Here is an 18,409-nt window from a genome sequence, read left to right as displayed (position 1 = left end):
AGCATATATTCTTAATCTTCAAGTTTGTTTTTGATGAATTTACCTATGCATTTTAGAGATCAACTTAATACACATTTTTTAAATACTGGGATTTCATTAGAACTTTATTAAACCTGTGGGTCAATCCATTTGGGAAGAAACCTAGTGGCATAATTCTCATAGATCTTGTTATGTTTCTTTAGGTACTAATTTTAGCTTTGTTTAAATTACAATCATAAAGTATTATTTGTGGAATATTTTGAATTTTCTGGGAACATAATCTCACCATACATGAATTGTAACTTTTGTTCTTTCACAAGAATTTTTTTCTTTTTCTTGCCTCATCACAAGCTCCGCTGGCAAGCTCCCCATGGCATTTTCGATATGTCAAAAATAGTAACAATAACGGGTCTCATTCCCCTGACCCTGAAAGAGCCTCCAGTATGGCACCATTGGGAAAAATGAGTAAGGAGAGACTGCTACACTCTCAAAGCTGGGACGAATGGAGATGTTACTGGTGCCCACTCGAGTAAATCTATGAACAATGGGATGGAAGTGATACACTGATATCACAAATGATAGGCCCTCAAAAAAATTATAGGCCCTCAATATAATAATTATGATATACAATTGTGATTATCAGCATTTCTTCTTTAATCTCAGTCTCAGTAAAAAAGTTTTTAATATGTATTAAATCTATTGTTTTTTTAATAATTTTCAAAACTATTGGTCTAATTAAGGAAGTAAACTTTATTTTAGTTTCCCATAATTATTTAAACCATGCGTGAATACAATTGCTTGACTTCACCACCCTTTATTTTAATGTTCTCAATTAATACCTTATTATTTTAGGATAAAAGAAACTAATTTGGTTTTAATAAAGATTTATATATATTTTGCTTACATGTTTTCTGTTTGGGCTGGAGCGATAGCACAGTGGGTAGGTCGTTTGCCTTTCATGCAGCTGACCCACCTCCATCACTGTAGGAGAGCCCAGCAAGCTACCGAGAGTATCCCGCCCGCATGGCAGAGCCTGGCAAGCTCCCTGTGATATATTCAATATGCCAAAAACAGTAACAGCAAGTCTCACAATGGAGACGTTACTGGTGCCCACTCAAGAAAATTGATGAACAATGAGAGGACAATGCTATAGTTTTCTGTTTATATTATCTCTGTCTGAGTAAGATTGAATCCTTGTCAAGCTTATGAGTTTTGCTGGCTTAATATAAAGTTGAGGAAGTTTTCCTTCAGCTTGTATTTGCTGGGAATATTTATCTAAAATAATTGTTAGTTCCTTTTTATATATTTAGAAGAATTTATATGTGAAACTATCTACTAGTTGGAGATTTCCCTTTATAGAAGAGTTTAAATTATTTTACCACTGCTGATATCAAATTATTTAGATGCTTATAACTTCTTGTGTTTCTAGGAATATATCTATGTTATCTTTGCTGACAAGTTTATTAATTAAAAATGTTTATAATAAGCCACAATTATCTTTTTAATGTCTGTCCAATTATTTATACTGGTTCTTTGTGCTTTCTCTCTTTCTTTTAATTATTTTTCTCTACGGGTTATCATTTCATTAGTCTTTTTAAGAAAACAAATTTTGCTTTTCTCCAATTATTTTGTGTTGAACATTTATTTTATATTTTGTCCATTTTTGCTCTTATCTTTATTATTTCCTTCCTTCTAGTTTCTTTGGATCTATTTTGCTATTCTTTTGCCAATTCTTGACCATTCTTAACCATTGATTTTTGACCTTTCTTATTTTTTTGAAATACGAGTGTTTAAAAGTCCAGCTTTTCTCTTTCCTCTGCTTTTGCAGCAGCCCACATTTTTTTCTTAGTCAGGGGTGTTTTTTTTTTTTTTATGAAAGAGAACAAGTTCTTTTAAAGTTCTGCTTCTGAGTTTTTTTAGCAGAGCTGACTTGGCCAGTTGCAAATTTTAAGACCTTTCGAGTAGATAGAGGAAACTCGGTGAACAAATGAGGGAAAGGTGGATACCACACGGCGTCAACAATTCAAAAATATTTTCTGACTTCCAAATTCAACTTTGAAAAACCTAACATGTAGGTTATTAAAGTGTATATAGGACTGAGTATATGATACCTTCAAATTTCTATTTTTATTTCACTGTGATGCAAAAACATGTCTGGATAATTTAGATTCTTCCGAATGTGTTGATTCATATTTTACAGCTCAGTAAATGGTAAATGCTACACGTATGTTTACTGTAAAGAAATACATCTTTTATTTTAAGATATTCACTACCAAGACCTCACCAGTCTACAAGGAAGTGATAATCAACGCAAAGAGAAGGGTTAGCCAGGGTGATACCATTTCACTGAAAATCTTCAGTGCCACCCTCTAGAACGTTATGTGATGACTGGAATGGGAAGAAATGGGAGTGAAGATAGACGGTCGGCAACTACATCACCTCCGCTTCACTGATGTCATCGTTCTAATAGCACCAAACATTAGCCAAGTGGCACAAATGCTGGCCAACTTTGACCGTGAGTCTGGAAAGGTTGGACTGCAGCTGAATCTCACCAAGACAATGTTTATGAGAAATGGACTCATTCCTGACGTTCCATTCACTCTCAATGGAACGAACATCTCCGAATGCAACAGTTATGTGTACCTAGGTCAAGAAGTCAACATGATGAATGACCTGGAACCTGAGTTGGCAGGAGGAAGAGAGCGGCTTGGAACGCCTTCAAGAGTGTCGAAGAAATAGCTAAGAGGACGAAGAACCTCCTGCTCCGGGCACATCTCTTTGCTTCCACTGTTCTTCCTGCATTAACATACGCCTCAGAGACCTGGGCCCTACACAAACAGGATGAGAATGCTATTCAGGTCTCCCAAAGAGGGATCGAAAGAGCTATGCTTGGAGTATCATGTTTCACTCAAGTGAGAGAAGGAATCCAGAGTTCCGAGAATCAGGGACGCTGTCTCGTTTGCCAAGGCGTCGAAAATCAGATGGGCTGGACACGTAATGCGATTTGGAGATGACCGCTGGATTAGAGAAGTTACCTATTGGATTCCACAGGACGTTAAAAGACTGCCTGGCTGCCCACCTATGAGATGGTCAGACTTCTTCGTCAAAACCCTGAACAAATGGTTTGAGGCTCTTCGTATTCCTAGAGCGAGCAGATGCCATTAGGCTACATTAGCACATGACAGGGATGAATGGAGACGTTACACACCCGCTCGAGCAAATCAGTGAGTAACAGGATGTCAAGTGATCAAGTGATCAAGTGATTTTGAGATATACTTTTTCTGTATATGACTTTTAGTTTGCTCTGGAGTCACACCTGCCTGTGGTCAGGGTTTACTTCTAGCTCTACACTTGGATCACTCCTGGGATGTTAAAGAGATCATAATGCCTTTCCAGGGATTGAATACGGGTTGACTGTGTGCAAGGCAAGTGTCTTACCTGCTTTACTCTCTTCAGTCCATAGATATTATTTAGAGTTGTGTCAAAATCTTCTATGTCTTATTTGTTCTTTATTCTTCTACAAATTAGCATAAAAGATATAACTTGCTACATATCTCCTGGTTCTGATTCTTTTTTATTTTATTTTTGATTCTGTTAATAAATACACTTAGAATTACTAACTAATTCAAAGGACACAAGAATTTTTATATTTCACAATGTACCTTTTCATCTTTAGTAATGCTTTTGCTTTAAAAGTTATTTAGAACAGGTGTTACATATTTTTTACTTTTAAACTTTCTCTTTTATAATCACAATCTTTGTATTTAAATCGTAGTAGACCATTTATATTTTTTGATTACAATAAAACACGATTTTAGGTTTTCAAAAGGACATTCTGACTTATTCTCATTTTTTAAACTTTTTTTTAGCACTAATCAATTATGTTCTTTAATAAAAAGTTTCTCTATGAGAATCTTCATTTATACTTTTTTAATTTAAATTTACCAAATCCCTAATTTAAATTTCAAGTAGGGCCAGAAGGGGTAGTTGAGGAGCAATAATTTTAGTTTCACACACAAAAGACAAATGCTGATTGCTGAGCTACATTCCTGGCCCTCTCAGCAATTTTTAAATGTATTTGTCTGTCCACATAGTTAGGCTCTGAGTGCGTGTGCTGAGAAAATCTGAGATCTACTCTCTTAGAAAATATTAAGTATACAAAAACATAAGTATAGTCACTGAGTTTTACACTAAATATCTAGAACTTAATCATTTTATAACAGAAACTTTCTTCACTTTATTCAATTTCTCTCCCTTTTCCCCAACCCCCCAGGCTCAGGTAACCTCTATTTTATTCTCTGTTATTATGGATTCAACAATTTTAAAAGTATTTTAGTTTCCACCTATAAATGAGATATTAGGCATTTTCTTTTCTGTGCTCATTTTATTTACTTAATAAAATGTTCTCCATGTCATCACAAATGGAGGGATTTCCCTCTATTTTTCAGGCTAATTTTATTCTCTTATATTGAATAATAGATCATATTTTCTTTATCCATTCAACTAGTAAGTGATGTTAGGTTGTTCACATGTTTTGGCAATTGTTAATAATGCTTCAATACTCAGGAGAGTGTAGAAATATCTTCAAAGTAGTAACTCTGTGTTTTTTATTGTATACCCAGAAAAGTGATATATGATATAGCTGGGTTATATGACAATTCTATGTATAAGTTTTGAGGAATCTGTATACTCATACTTTTTTCCATCAGAGTTGTATTCGTATGTATGCCCACTTACAAAGTATAAGGGTCTTTTATGCCCACCAATAAAGTACAAAGGCATTTGTTCTCCACTTCCTAGCTAGTACTTTCTATCTTTTGACTTTAAATCACTTGATCACTTGACTTCCCGTTAATCATCGATTTGCTTGAGCAGGCGCCAGTAACGTCTCCATTTGTCTCTGTTGCGTGCTAGTGTAGCCCAATGGTGTCTGTTCATTCTAGGAATATGAAGAGCCTCAAACCGATCGTTCATGATCTTGATGAGAAGTCTGACCATCTGGTAGGTGGGCGGCCACGCGGTCTTTTGACGTCCCGTGGAATCCAGTTGGTAATGGCTCTAGTCCAGCAGTCGTCTCTAAATCTCATTACATGACCAGCCCATCTGATTTTTGACGCCTTGGCAAATGAGACAGCGTCCCTGATTCTTGATCGTGGATGGAGGTCGGAACTCTGGATTCCTTCTCTCACTTGAGTGAAACATGATACTCCAAGCATAGCTCTTTCGATCCCTCTTTGGGAGACCCGAATAGCATTCTCATCCTGTTTGTGTAGGGCCCAGGTCTCTGAGGCGTATGTTAATGCAGGAAGAATGGTGGAGTCGAAGAGATGTGCCCGGAGCTGGAGGTTCTTCGTCCTCTTAGCTATTTCTTCGACACTCTTGAAGGCGTTCCAAGCCGCTCTCTTCCTCCTGCCAACTCAGGTTCCAGGTCATTCATCATGTTGACTTCTTGACCTAGGTACACATAACTGTTGCATTCGGAGATGGTCGTTCCATTGAGAGAGACTGGAGCATCAGGAACGAGGCTGTTTCTCATAAACATAGGCTTTGTAAGATTCAGCTGTAGTCCGACCAAAAATAAAAGTCATTTTATTTTAAATAGAAGTCATTTTAGCAGAGGTGAGGTGATAGCTATCACATTCCAGTTTTTATTTACACTATTCTCATGCTTTTGGTTTCAGGTCATTGGTTTTATTATTGAGTGTATTAGTGCCTTATAAATATTGGACTTCAACTCTTTATCAGATTCATTGTTTGCAAACATTTTCTCCAATTTTGAAGGTTGCCTGTTCAATTTTTTTCATTGCTTCCTTTTCTGTGCAGACATATTTCAGTTTGATACAATGCCATTTATTTTATAAAATTTGCCAACAACTTTTGCTGTAAATCCTAAAAGCTATTGCCAAGGCTAATATCATGCAATTTTCCTCCCTATTCTTTCTTTTAGGAATTTTATAGTTTTAGGCCCCATGTTTTACCCTTTAATATAGTATATATTCAGTGTATTATGTGAGATAAGCATTCAAATTTATTTTTTGCATGTGATTATCAAATTTTCCCAGCCCCATTTATTGAAGAGATAATCCTTTCCCAATTGTGTATTATACTCATCTTAATGAAAACTTAGTTGGCCATACATAGGGGATTTGTTTATAGGCTCTTTCCATTCATCAATTTGTCTTTTTCTTAAAACACAAGCACCATACTGTAGCTTGTAATATATGATTAAATAATAAATTTGATGCCCCCAATTCTTTTTCTTCTGATTATTTTTCTTCTTTTATCTTATTCTTTTATCTTCTTTTTTTTTTACTCTTTTTTTTTTTGGCCTTTTATCTTCTTTTATCTTCTTTTATCTTAAAGAGCATTGAAGAAGTTGTTAAAACTATGAAGAACTTTCGGCTCCAGGAACATCTTTTCAACTCCACCATTCCTCCTGCACTAGTAGGCCTCAGAGACCTGGGCCCTACGAAAACAGGGTGAGAACACTATTCAGGTCTCCTGAACAGAAATTGAAAGAGCTATGCTTGGAGTGTCATGCTTCACTCAAGTGAGAGAAGGAATCCAGAGTTCCACCCTCCATTCACTATCGAAGATCAGGGACGCTGCCTCATTTGCCAAGGTGCCAAAAATCAAATGGGCTGGACATGTAATGCGATTTGGAGACGACCACTGGACTAGAGCTGTTACTGACTGGATTCCATGGGACGCCAAAAGAACGCCTGGTCGCCTACTCACGAGAAGGTCGGACTTCTTTGTTAAGACCCTGAACAAACCATTTGATGCTCTTTGTGTTCCTGGAGGAAGCAGACGCCACTGGGCTACACAAGCATGACGCATGAATGGAGATGTTACTGGCGCCCGCTCCAGCAAATAGATGAACAATGGAATGATAAATGACAAGTGATTACAAGTTATCTTACAGTCCATATGCCTTCCCTTTCTGGGAATCTATTATAAATATGTTAATTTTTTATTTTGTTCCGTATCATATACTCATTTGCATATAGAAATATTCTTTATTTCTCTAGTCTTTAGTCTAATTGCTAGGTGGTCTCCCATCCAAGTACTAACCAGGCCTGACTCTAATTGGGCTGAAGCAATAGCACAGTGGTAGGGCGTTTGCCTTGCACACGGCCTGCCTGTCCGAGCTGGGTTTGATTCCTCCACCCCACTTGGTGAGCCCGGCAAGCAACAGAGAGTATCTCGCCCACGTGGCAAAGCCTGGCAAGCTACCCTTGATGTAGCCGATATGCCAAACACAGTAATAATAAGTCTCACAATTTGTTGTGAGACATAATCGGGCCCGCTCGAGCAAATCGATGAACAATGGGAGGACAGTGCTACAGTGCTAGTCTAATTATTTTCTCTTGATACATCTTTTAGTTTACTGATTCTCTCTGTTTTGGTTTTGGGGTCATAACCAGAACTGCTTAGTGCTCAGGAGTTGCTCCTGGAGATGCTCACAGCAACGTGGGGTGCTAGGTATTGAGCCCAGCTGTAGGAGAGTGTAGGTTTCCCACCATCAATGTCCCCAGTTTCCCTCCCATCATCTTCCTCAACTCCCACCCCCACAGTTCCAGCCTTCCTCTGTGGCAGGCACTTCTCTCTCTCTCTCTTTCTCTCTCTTTCTCTCTCTCTCTCTCTCTCTCTCTCTCTCTCTCTCTCTCTCTCTCTCTGTCTCTTCCTGGGCATTATGGTTTCCAATCTAGCTACTGAGAGGTTACCATGCCTTTGCCTACTTTGAGCACTCAGTCCTTGTCCAGAGTAATCATTTCAAACCATTGTTGTCATACTGATCCCTTCTCTATCCTAACCGTGTAACTATCCTTAACTTGTAACTGTGTATCTCACAGTGATTCAATTTTTAAAAGTAATTAATAAATAAATCACCAAATTTAAAAAAATAAATAACCAAATTTAAAAAAAAAGAATGTCAAGCTATTGGAGGTTGGAGAGATAGGACAGCAAGTGAGTCCCTTGTCTTGCATGCAGAGGATCTGAGTTTGATCCCAGGCATTCCATAAGTTCCCCTGAGTACCAACAGGATAAGCCCCTGAGCATTGCTGTCTGTAGCCCAAATACCAAAACATTTTTTTTTAAAGATTGTTAAGCTATAGTTAAGGGCTATAGCTATTTCAGACAGTTCCTTTGCTATATAATTGGTATCTATGTTTTATTACCTATGTGCTAAGCAGAGTCTCCTGCCCCTGCACCTGGCTGTCTTCGCCAGGGCCCCTTGGAGGGAGCGGGTTGAGTTTCCCTCCCCGCCCTGACCGGTACTCGGGCAGCCGAAGTCCTCCAGAGCCAGCCACCACCATGCTGAGACCACTCTCCACACGCATGAAGATATCAGCAGAGGAACAAAGGCATGCGGGACCCGGGGCTGAGATCTCCAAGCCTGCTCGGAGTGGGGCTGAGCATCCTCCACCCAGATCCTTCAAATTCCAGTAGGCGGGGGTCACACCCACCAACTGGCCCCCTGGCGCCATGTAATCCCATCAACGGCCAAGACCCAGACACTATAAAACCCAGATCCTGGAAACGCACAGCTGCATTTGCTGCCGCGCGACATCTTATGATCTCATCCTTACTTACAAACTTGCTGGCTACCGAATGTAACCAACCCACACGGCAGAGTCTGGCAAACTCCCCGTGGCGTACCCAATATGCCAAATTCCAGTAACAATGATGGGTCTCGTTATCCTAACTCTGAAAGAGCCTTGAATCTCAGGGCTAGGATGAAGGAGATGTTACTGGGGCCTGCTCAAGGCAATCGATGAACAACAGGATGGTCGTGATCGTGATCGTGCTAAGTAAATATAATTATGCATATAATTATCATGTTATTTATATTTTCTTTAGTCAAATTATGGGGTGATAAAAAAAGAATAGGGAGCAACTAGAAGTCTCAGGCATATGATGGAAGCATAAGACAGTACATGGCTTTGGAAAATAGTTTGGCATTATTGTGCTTGTTTGGTTTTGGGCCATACCCAGATGTGCTCAGGGGTAACTCCTCACTCTGCATCAAATCTGGATCAGCCTGGGTTGACTATATGCAAGGCCTTGCCCACTGTACCATCTCTCTAGTCTAGTTTGACAGTTTCTTATAAAGCTAAACATGACCTACTAACTCAAGTCCTAAGTTTTAAAATGAAATAAATAAAAACAAAGATGCTTATAAAGTCTTGTATACAAATGCTCTTTGAAGCTTTATCAGAATAGTTCTAAAGCAACTCATCAGCTAGTGAAGAAAGAAAAAAAAGAAAGAAGAAAGAAAGAAAGAAGGAAGAAGGGAAGGAAGGAAGAAGAAAAAAGAAAGAAATGAGAGTTAGAAAAGAAGCTGATACTCTTTTTAAAAACCTGTATGCATTCATTCCATGCTTCTATTCCTTTCATGCTTACTTAAACAATAAATTGGGAACTTCAGTGATCCTTCTGGGTAGTCCAGATTAAATTGAGAAGTACATTACTTAGCAAAACAGAAAACATGATACTGGGTGGCAGCTTGAATTGTCTACACAACTTTATTGTTGGAATAGAGTTTTTTTTTTCCGGTTAGATTTCACAATATAAACCATACCTGACTTGCTCCAATGTTTTAACATTAATGCTCATTATGTCATTCTCAACTCTGGAAAATATAGAAGGCATTGTGATACTCCTGAAAGAATGAGGAAATTCAACTTCAGCAAGTTCAAGGAGCTACTAGTCAACAAATTCAGGACCTAACTGAAGTGTCATACCACTTTCTGCATCACCCAACAGACCTGAGAGGCAGTAAGTGCGTCATTGAGACTCAGAGAGAAGATGGAAGTGCAGAATCCGACCTATGGTCTTGGCATAGAAAGTGTATCCGTAACTAGGAAGCTCCGAAGTTTGTCATAAGACAAACAAGAATTGCTGAAGTTGAATTTCCTCATTCTTCCAGAGGTATCACAATACCTTCTATATTTTCCAGAGTTGAGAATGACATAATGAGCATTAATGTTAAAACACTGGAGCAAATCAGGTATGGTTGATATTGTGTTCCCTGGACATAAAGGCAGGTCATCGTAGAGTCCATGTATTACTCTGGCAGTCAATGATAGCAAACGGGGAATTCAACTTACAGTCAAAGCAATGGATATCTTCCATCAAGGATTATAATAATCTCTCTTTTTCTTTCTCACTCTCTTCTCTCTCTCTCTCTCTCTCTCTTTCTCTCTCTCTCTCTTTTTTGGGGCCATACCCAGAAGTGCCCAGGGACCACTCCTGGTGATTGGCGCTCAGGAGATACACGGCACAGAGAACAAAACCTGACTAAACACATGTAAGGTAAGCACCATACCTATTGTTCTATCTCTTTCCTACCCCCATTTTAATTATAGTTTAGGTAATATGGTTACAATTGTGATAAAGTTTATGGTGCTGATGGGCAAAGTAACTGTGCCTCATTTGCCAACAAAGTGCCTGTGATTCTCCACGACTATATTTCGCCTCTGGTTTGATCTTCAAATTCCTCCTGTATCTTTCCATAATGTCAATCAGTTTTATAATCCAAAAACTCAGGTTTGGGATCACTGTTTATTCCCTTGTTTTGTCATTCGGCATTTCACAGATTAGTAGGATCACCTGTATTGGTTCTTTCTCCTCTAGCTAATTGAATACGTTTATGTTCTCACTACTTAGTACAATAGCCAGGCCATGGAAGCAACACAAATGGTTGTCTATTAATGACCTCCCTAGGGTGGTCTTTGTGAAGGACAAAGGGGGATTTTCAGTCCCATCATCCTGTCCTTATCCTGCCCTTCTTCGTTCTCTTCAGTACATGGGTGGTCTTCTCTTTCCTGAAGTAACAAAGATCCCCTTCCCTCTTGATAGGGTTGGTAACAGAGAGAAGTGGTGGAGTATTAGCACTTGATCGTTGCTCAGGATTGATGAGACGGTTCCTTGTTCCAGCAGTGCAGGCCTTGCAGAAAGTGGTAAGAAGGTGCCTCCTTCCCTCCCAGCCAGGGGTCTCTTAGCAAGGGACTTGAGCTTTCACCTCCACCTAACAATAACAAGGAGCCCCTTTCTGTTTCAGGGCAAGCATAAATCACAGTGAGATCTTTAATTGTTTCCAAAATTGGTGGCAAGGAAGCTGCTTCTCCCTACCCACTAAAACAGCATCGAAGAAGGCCTGTTTATATACCCCAAGACTTTATAAAATACACTGAGGAGACCCATGAATAAACAAAAAATAAATAAATAAAACAAAAAATGGGAAAGAACAAGAGAAAGACAAAAATAAAATGGTCAACTTCAGCTATTAAGGATAAACAATCTAAATATACCAGTTTAAAAAGAGATTGAAGGAATGAGTTAAAAGACTGCACCTAATTCTTCGGGGTTTTTGGTTGGTTGGTTGGTTGGTTGGTTGGTTGGTTGGTTGGTTTTGGGCCACACTACGCTATGTTTAGGGCTTACTCCTGGCTCTATTCTCAGGAATTGTTCCCAGTGGGCTCTGGGGACATATGTGGGGCCAGAATCAAACACACTTTGGTCATATGCAAGCGCCCTACATGCTATACTGTCTCTTTGGTCCTGGATCCAATTATTTTCTATCTATGGTAAACTTACTTCAAATACAATGGTATTTGTGGATTTAACATAAAATAAAAGTAAGTACATACCATTCAAACAATTGAAAGAAAGTTGGAAAGGTGATGTTAATATCAGATAAAATAGAATTTAGGGCAAAGGGAAAAACTAGGCTCAGAGTGGGATATTACATGTAGCTATTCCAAATGCATATCCAGTTAACTGATCTTTGTCAAAGCGATTTGATGGAGGAAAGGTAATCTTTTCATATTTCAACAGTAGTGCTGAAACGATTGAATAATCAGAGATAAAACATGAAATTCAGTCTGTGTCTCAAAACTTATATAAAAATTACCTCAAAAATGGATTATGAATTTAAATGTAAATTAACATTTAAACTCTCAGACTTTTAGAGATGAGGCCAGAAAGATAGTAGAAGCTTTAAGGTTCTTGCCTTGCATGCAGCCAATCTTGAGTACCATCAATGGGACCCCATGGTCCGCCAAGGACTGCTGAGAACTATTCGGAGCTGGAAGTAGCCCCAGAGCACTGCCAGGTATGGCCCCAATTCAACCACCACTCAAAAAAACCTTTCATGAGAGAACTTAGGAGGAAATATTTAGGATTTTGGACTTGATCCAAATTCTTAAAACATGAAAGCATAAACTAATTGGTGATGGAATTCACCAAAATTAAAAGCTGTTTCCCAGAGCTGGAGAGACAATACAATGGGTAAGAGGCTTGCCTTTCATACAGCAGACACAGGTTCAATTCCTGGCATTCCATATGGTCTCCTGAGCATCATCAGGAGTAATTTCTGAGTACAGAGCCAGGAATAACCCCTGAACATTGCCAGGTGTGACCCCACCCCCCACCCCACCCAAAAAAAAGAATGAAAAAACGGGAAGGGATCACCATGGAATTGCATCACTATCACTTCAAGGAGTTTAAGTGAGCATAAGATTTCAGGATGGGAAAAGCAAAACACAAAATTGCATTTGGCTTTTAAAACAGCACAAACATACTCAGACACTACTGTCCCCAGATTTCTGCGTGGAATGCAGGGCCTGGAGTGCAGCAGGATTCCAGAGGCTGTATAGATGAGTGGCCTAAAGAAGTCCTTAAGAAGGTGGCTTAGTTCAAACCCGCTCAGAGGCTGTGGAGAGAAAGTCAACATGCCCTAGAGTTAGCTTTTCTTTAGAAATGCAGTTGCCCTTTTATCTGTAAACATCAGTTGCCCTGTTTGTACATTTGTAATTAAGTTACATTTTAATCTCAAATGTACTCACTGCCATAGGAACTATTTAACTAGACCATTTCTTCACACAAAACATGTGTCTCACAGCATGAATAAATGGATTTGAAAGAGGGGTAGGATTGAGGACAAGAAAATGCAGGGTACTTGGGATGAAGTAGGAATAGGCTGTTCTAGGACCTACTGTAATTTTTCTCATTTATGGAGTTTATATGTTGCTTTTATTTGCATCATCACTCTTGGAAGACTCAGGGAACCATATGGGGCACCAGGGATTGAACCCAGATCAGCCATGTGCAAGGCAAGTGCCCTATCGCTCCAGTCTCTCAATGTATTTTTATTGGAGTAACATTGATTTACAAACTGTAGCTCTAAATTTAACTAAGTCCTACCTTTCCTTTTCTTATTTCCCTCTTTCTATTCACCCTTCCCATCTTAAACAACCATAAAATAAGTTATTCAAGTCATAAAGATAATAGGACATAATCTCTTATCAAAAGTGAGACCTTGTCCATGAATGATGATTTATTATTAAACAGCACCCGGTCTTCAATGGTATGAAGACATCATATGCCTCTTCTATGCCTCTCCTATCTTTTGGGTGTCTAGAGGTGCATTCAAGGTAAAATTTATTCTATTTTATAGAAGAAAAAAATGACGACATGAGAAGGCAAAGCAGCCCAACCCAAATCTGAAATCAGATCACTTGAGGACTCAGTCCGTACAAAGAAATTTGTCTCAAAAGTCTCTGTATATCCCAGAGCACTGAGCAGTGTGCCAGAGAATGATAAGGACCTTGGAAAACCCAACGAGAGGGAAATATTTCAAATATCATGAGCAGCTCGGTTTGCTGAGTGATGGCTACTTGCTATTTGGCCTAAGGGGGCAAAGAAAGAGGATAAGAGAGTGGAATTCATAGAGAGTGAAGAGGGATCATGGTGTTCCTGGGTTCTAGGACTCCTCTACTTTGAGTCATCAGAGCTCTAAGGATGTCCCTAAATCAGCTCACATCCTTTCCTCAGTTTCCCTCTGGCATGAGGCCTGCAGGTTCCATCTCGGGGACCAGGAACCCAGACCCTGAGACATAGCTCACCGGCTGATGTCATGCGCCGAATAAATCTTAGAGCCTGGAGTTGAATTCACAGTGTCTGGACCAGAACTTGAGCTCTTAACCCCGAGGTGAACTTTTCCTTCCCTATAGCCCAGCCCCAGGTACAGCTGTCATCTCATTTCACCTCAACAACCCTGAAAACAATTAAACCCGCAGAAAACTGAGATTGCAGGAAGGTGAAGCCAGGGGCTGGCGGTCCCAGGCCAGCAAATGGCAGAGTTGAGATTTGCAGCCAAGTCTGTCACCTGAGGCTGACATTGGATAGCCTACCCCGTGTGAAGAAATTACTGGGGTGCTGGATGTCACCCAAGTGCCTGAGACCTGGTTCATTTGGAGAAAACCAGAGCCTGCACCATTTTTCTCAGCATGTTGGTGTGAGGACTAAGGTCCAGGAATGGGTGCCTTTGTCTGGCTTCAGTGTCCCAGGCAATGCAGCAGACAGGAGGACCATTTGGTCAGCTTGGGACAGTATATCCTGTCTGAGCAATCTCTTCTGCACTGCATTAAAGACATATGTTGTTCCTCTCACCAGCCCACATCCAAAAGAACAAAAGCAACCGGTGTTGACGTGAATGTGGGGAGAAAGGGACTCTCCTTCTCTGCTGGTAGGAATGCCGACTGGTTCAGTCCTTTTGGAAAACAGTATGGACGATTCTCAAAAAAATTAGAAATTGAGTTCCCATTTGACACAGTAATACCACTCCTGGGAATATATCCCAGAGATGCAAAAAAGTATAGTCGAAATGACATCTGCACTTGTATGTTCATTGCTGCACTGTTCACAATAGCCAAAATCTGGAAAAAACCCGAGTACCTGAGAACAGATGGCTGGTTAAAGAAACTTGGTACATATACACAATGGAATACTATGCAGTTGTTAGAAAAGATGAAGTCATGAAATTTACAAACAAGTAGTTCTACATGAAAAATATCATGCTAAGTGAAATGAGTCAGAAAGAGAGGGACAGACATAGAAAGACTGCACTCATCTGAGAAATATAAAGTAACAGAATGGGAGTCGAACACCCAAGAATAGTTGAGATAAGTACCAGGAGGTCTGCTCGATGGCTTGGAAGCTGGCAGCACATGTTGGGGGGAAAGACAGCTCAGACAGAGAAAGGAACACCAAGTAAAGGGTGTTTGGAGAACTAGCTTGAGATGTGAGATGCGTGCTAAAAGTAGACTATCGACCAAACACGATGGCCACTCAATACCTCTATTGCAAACCACAACACCCTAAAAGAAAGAAAGACCAAAAGGGAATGCCCTGCCACAGAGGCAGTGCAGGGTAGGGGGGTATGGGGTGGGGGAGTGGAAGGGCTACTGGGTTCATTGGTGGTGGAGAATGGGCACTGGTGGAGGGATGGGTACTTGATCATTGTATAACTGAAATCCAAGCATGAAAGTTTGTAAGTCTACAACTGTACCTCAAGGTGTTTCACTAATTAAAAAAAGAGACATATGTTGTTCCTCTCACTTGTTCTGAAAAGCAATGGGTGAGTTGGACATCCTTAGGATGGGTCCCAGATATGAAAAACCGAGAACAAAGGTACACATCTCTGTGCCCTAATGGAGAGTGTAGATGGTGTTCCCTCTGGGATCTGGCTACTTGGGTCCACATCCCTCTCCCAGCTCCACCTCTACTGCTCTGCTCCTCTGGGGCTCAGACTGCTTCACCTAGGCAAAGGGGGTCCCAATCACAGTGCACTTGTCCCCTGCTGGTGACCAGGAAAGGAAATCATCTTTCAAACTCCGGAAACATCCTAGCCCAGGGGTTGCATTTAAAGGGACTTGCTTGCAGCCCCTGGATGGCAACTGCCTGGTACAATGTGTGTGTACACACACATGGATGTGTGTGCATATACGCATGCCTCTGTATTTCTAACATGCAAGCAAGAACAAGGGACCTGACTACTTCCTCATAAACAAAGGCATGTACCTGTTGCAAACATTTTATTTTTAATATTAGGGTGATGGGCATACCTGGCAATTCTCAGGGGTTATTCCTAGCTCTTCACACAGGAATTACTCCTGATGGTGCCCAGGGAACCACATGGTAGGCTGGTTGTTGAACCTGAGTTGGCCACGTGCAAGGCAAGTGCTCTACCCATTGTACTATCTCTGCAGTCCTTCATTTTGCTTTTTCTGAATTAATATATACTATTTTTGTTTCGGGCATCTCACATGATGATATGATTCTAGCACAGATTGCAATGGGATCCAACTGTGTGGGGGAAATTATCTCCCATCACAGATATGATTGTTTTCATACACAGCACCTGAGACCTTACCCAGCAGGTGGTGATTCCCCCCACCTCCCAAAAGCACCATGTTCACCCACTTCCATTCTCAACCTTGATTTTTAGTCAAATTGTCAGCCCAAGAAGCCCTCCCAGTCTGCTAGTGTAGATCACAGGGTTGTGGAAGAGTGAAACTTGCTGATTCCAAGTCACACCAGGCCCCTCACACTCCTCTCCAGACCCGACACTCCCTTCCCCTTGGGTTTCCTCAGCCCGCGGCCACTCCCTCCTTTTCCCTTGGAAGCCAATTTCCCCTCTGTTTTCTGGCTCCCTGCACCACGTACTGACCAGCTGCCCCTGGCCCTGCTTCCCTTCTCACCCCAGCTCCCCTCCCTGAGCACTGCCCCACCCTCCAGGCCCATGGTGTCCTTCCTGCTCCTGTCCCCTGTCCTCGGAGCTGCTGGCAGGAAGCCCTTCCCTCCTGTTCCCTTCCCTGACACCCTGTACTCAGGGGAATTATTTCTTTTGGCACCAGGTGTCCAGTCGTCAAAGAGATAGATCAGTCTTGGGCAGGAGGTGGAAAGGGAAGTAGGGAAATGAGACCCAAATAGAAAAGGCCCCCAGCCAAGAATTCTAATAACTAGGAGTGTACCTAGAAGCAATTGAATCCCAAAAGGTGTGAGAAGTCACATCAGAGATCTTTATCTGAGGAGCAGCGGTCCTGGAATCCCACTTCTCACCAAATTTGGCCCTGTCAGGCCCTCACAAGTTCAAAGATACAAGGAGGAGAGTGTGAGGGGAAATGCCACTGCATAAGACTGCCTGCTCTGTGGACTTGTGTCTAGTGACTTCCTGTCACATGCACCTTCTTTGTCTAGTGGTCTTGTTGCATCAACTATCTCTGAAGGTTCCTAAAAGAGAACAGCAGGACAGTGGTGGTACAGTCAGCAGGACAGAGATATCTGCTCAAGCAGCTCACGTTTCATCAATCACGACACAGATGTGTAAAAAGCTCCCAGGAAGGAGAACACTGAGTTGGGCATTAGAGCTACAATCGCCAGTACCACCTCGGCTGCTTTCTGAGTACAAGATGACTTCTCTGGAACTCATTTCCCTGAGCTGTGAAATGACCCCACTCTTGTCTTCCTTGTTGCTGGACTGAATCACTTACCTCACAGTTCCCAGATTCCTAAGTTGAAGCCTTAACCCTTCATGGAACTGGAGTTAAAGGTTGGGCTTTTAGGTGGTCACAAAAGGGGAATATGAGGTCCTAAAGATGGGTAGGACTTGGTCCAGGGAACTGGTCTGATGAGGAGCTGGAGAGATAAAGATGCTTCTGAGAAAGGTCTTGTGAGGAAGACAAAGGAGGTGGCCATCTACAGAGCAGCAAGCACTCCAAGCAAGCATGCCCAGCTCAGACTTCCATGGCTTCTAAAGCTAGAAAATAAGGATGCCTGGGTCCTGTGACAGTATGGGGGTTGTTAAGGCAGTACAGGGGTTAAGGCATTGTCTTTGCATACTATTGCCTGGTTCAATTTGCCGAAATTGACTGATTTACTGTATATGATCCCCTGAGCTTTCTGCCAGGGCTTGCTCCTAAACAGCCAGGAATAGTTATCCAAGAACCACTGGGTGTGGCCCCAAACCTCCTAGCACTCCTCCTTATATACGGGTAGAATGCTTAAGGGTGATTCAGCCGAAGAGAAGGACAACATGGAGGGTGGGATCCACAGATCCCGAAGGGGAAAAAAAAAAAACAGGTTCCAAAAAGAGCCGAGATCATCGGGAAGTCCCAGATGGGGTAGGTACCGCATCCCGCCTCCCCCAGATGGAACCCCGGTGACCAGAAGCCTCTACAAGCACAGCTCGAGTATGCGGGAACTAGGACATTTCCTCAAATCTGCCGGGACTACAACTCCCAGGTAACCTCAGATTCCGGAAGTCACGCCCACAGCCCGCCCCCCAGCGCCATATTTACAGCATTCAGCCAAAGAGAAGGACAACATGGAGGACGGGATCCACAGATCCCGAAGGAAAAAAAAAAAACAGGTTCCAAAAAGAGCCGAGATCATCGGGAAGTCCCAGATGGGGTAGGTACCGCATCCCGCCTCCCCCAGATGGAACCCCAGTGACCAGAAGCCTCTACAAGCACAGCTCGAGTATGCGGGAACTAGGACTTTTCCTCAAAACTGCGCGGCCGCTTACGCGGCCGTGCGACATCTCTCTATATACAAAGTGATCCATGGGAAGTAAACCACC

Source organism: Sorex fumeus, unplaced genomic scaffold, assembly GCF_029834395.1.
Source record: "Sorex fumeus unplaced genomic scaffold, SorFum_2.1 ptg000003l, whole genome shotgun sequence".
NCBI classification, from domain to species: domain Eukaryota; kingdom Metazoa; phylum Chordata; class Mammalia; order Eulipotyphla; family Soricidae; genus Sorex; species Sorex fumeus.
The sequence above is the reverse complement of the archived record's forward strand: the minus strand, read 5'-3'. Positions refer to the sequence as shown.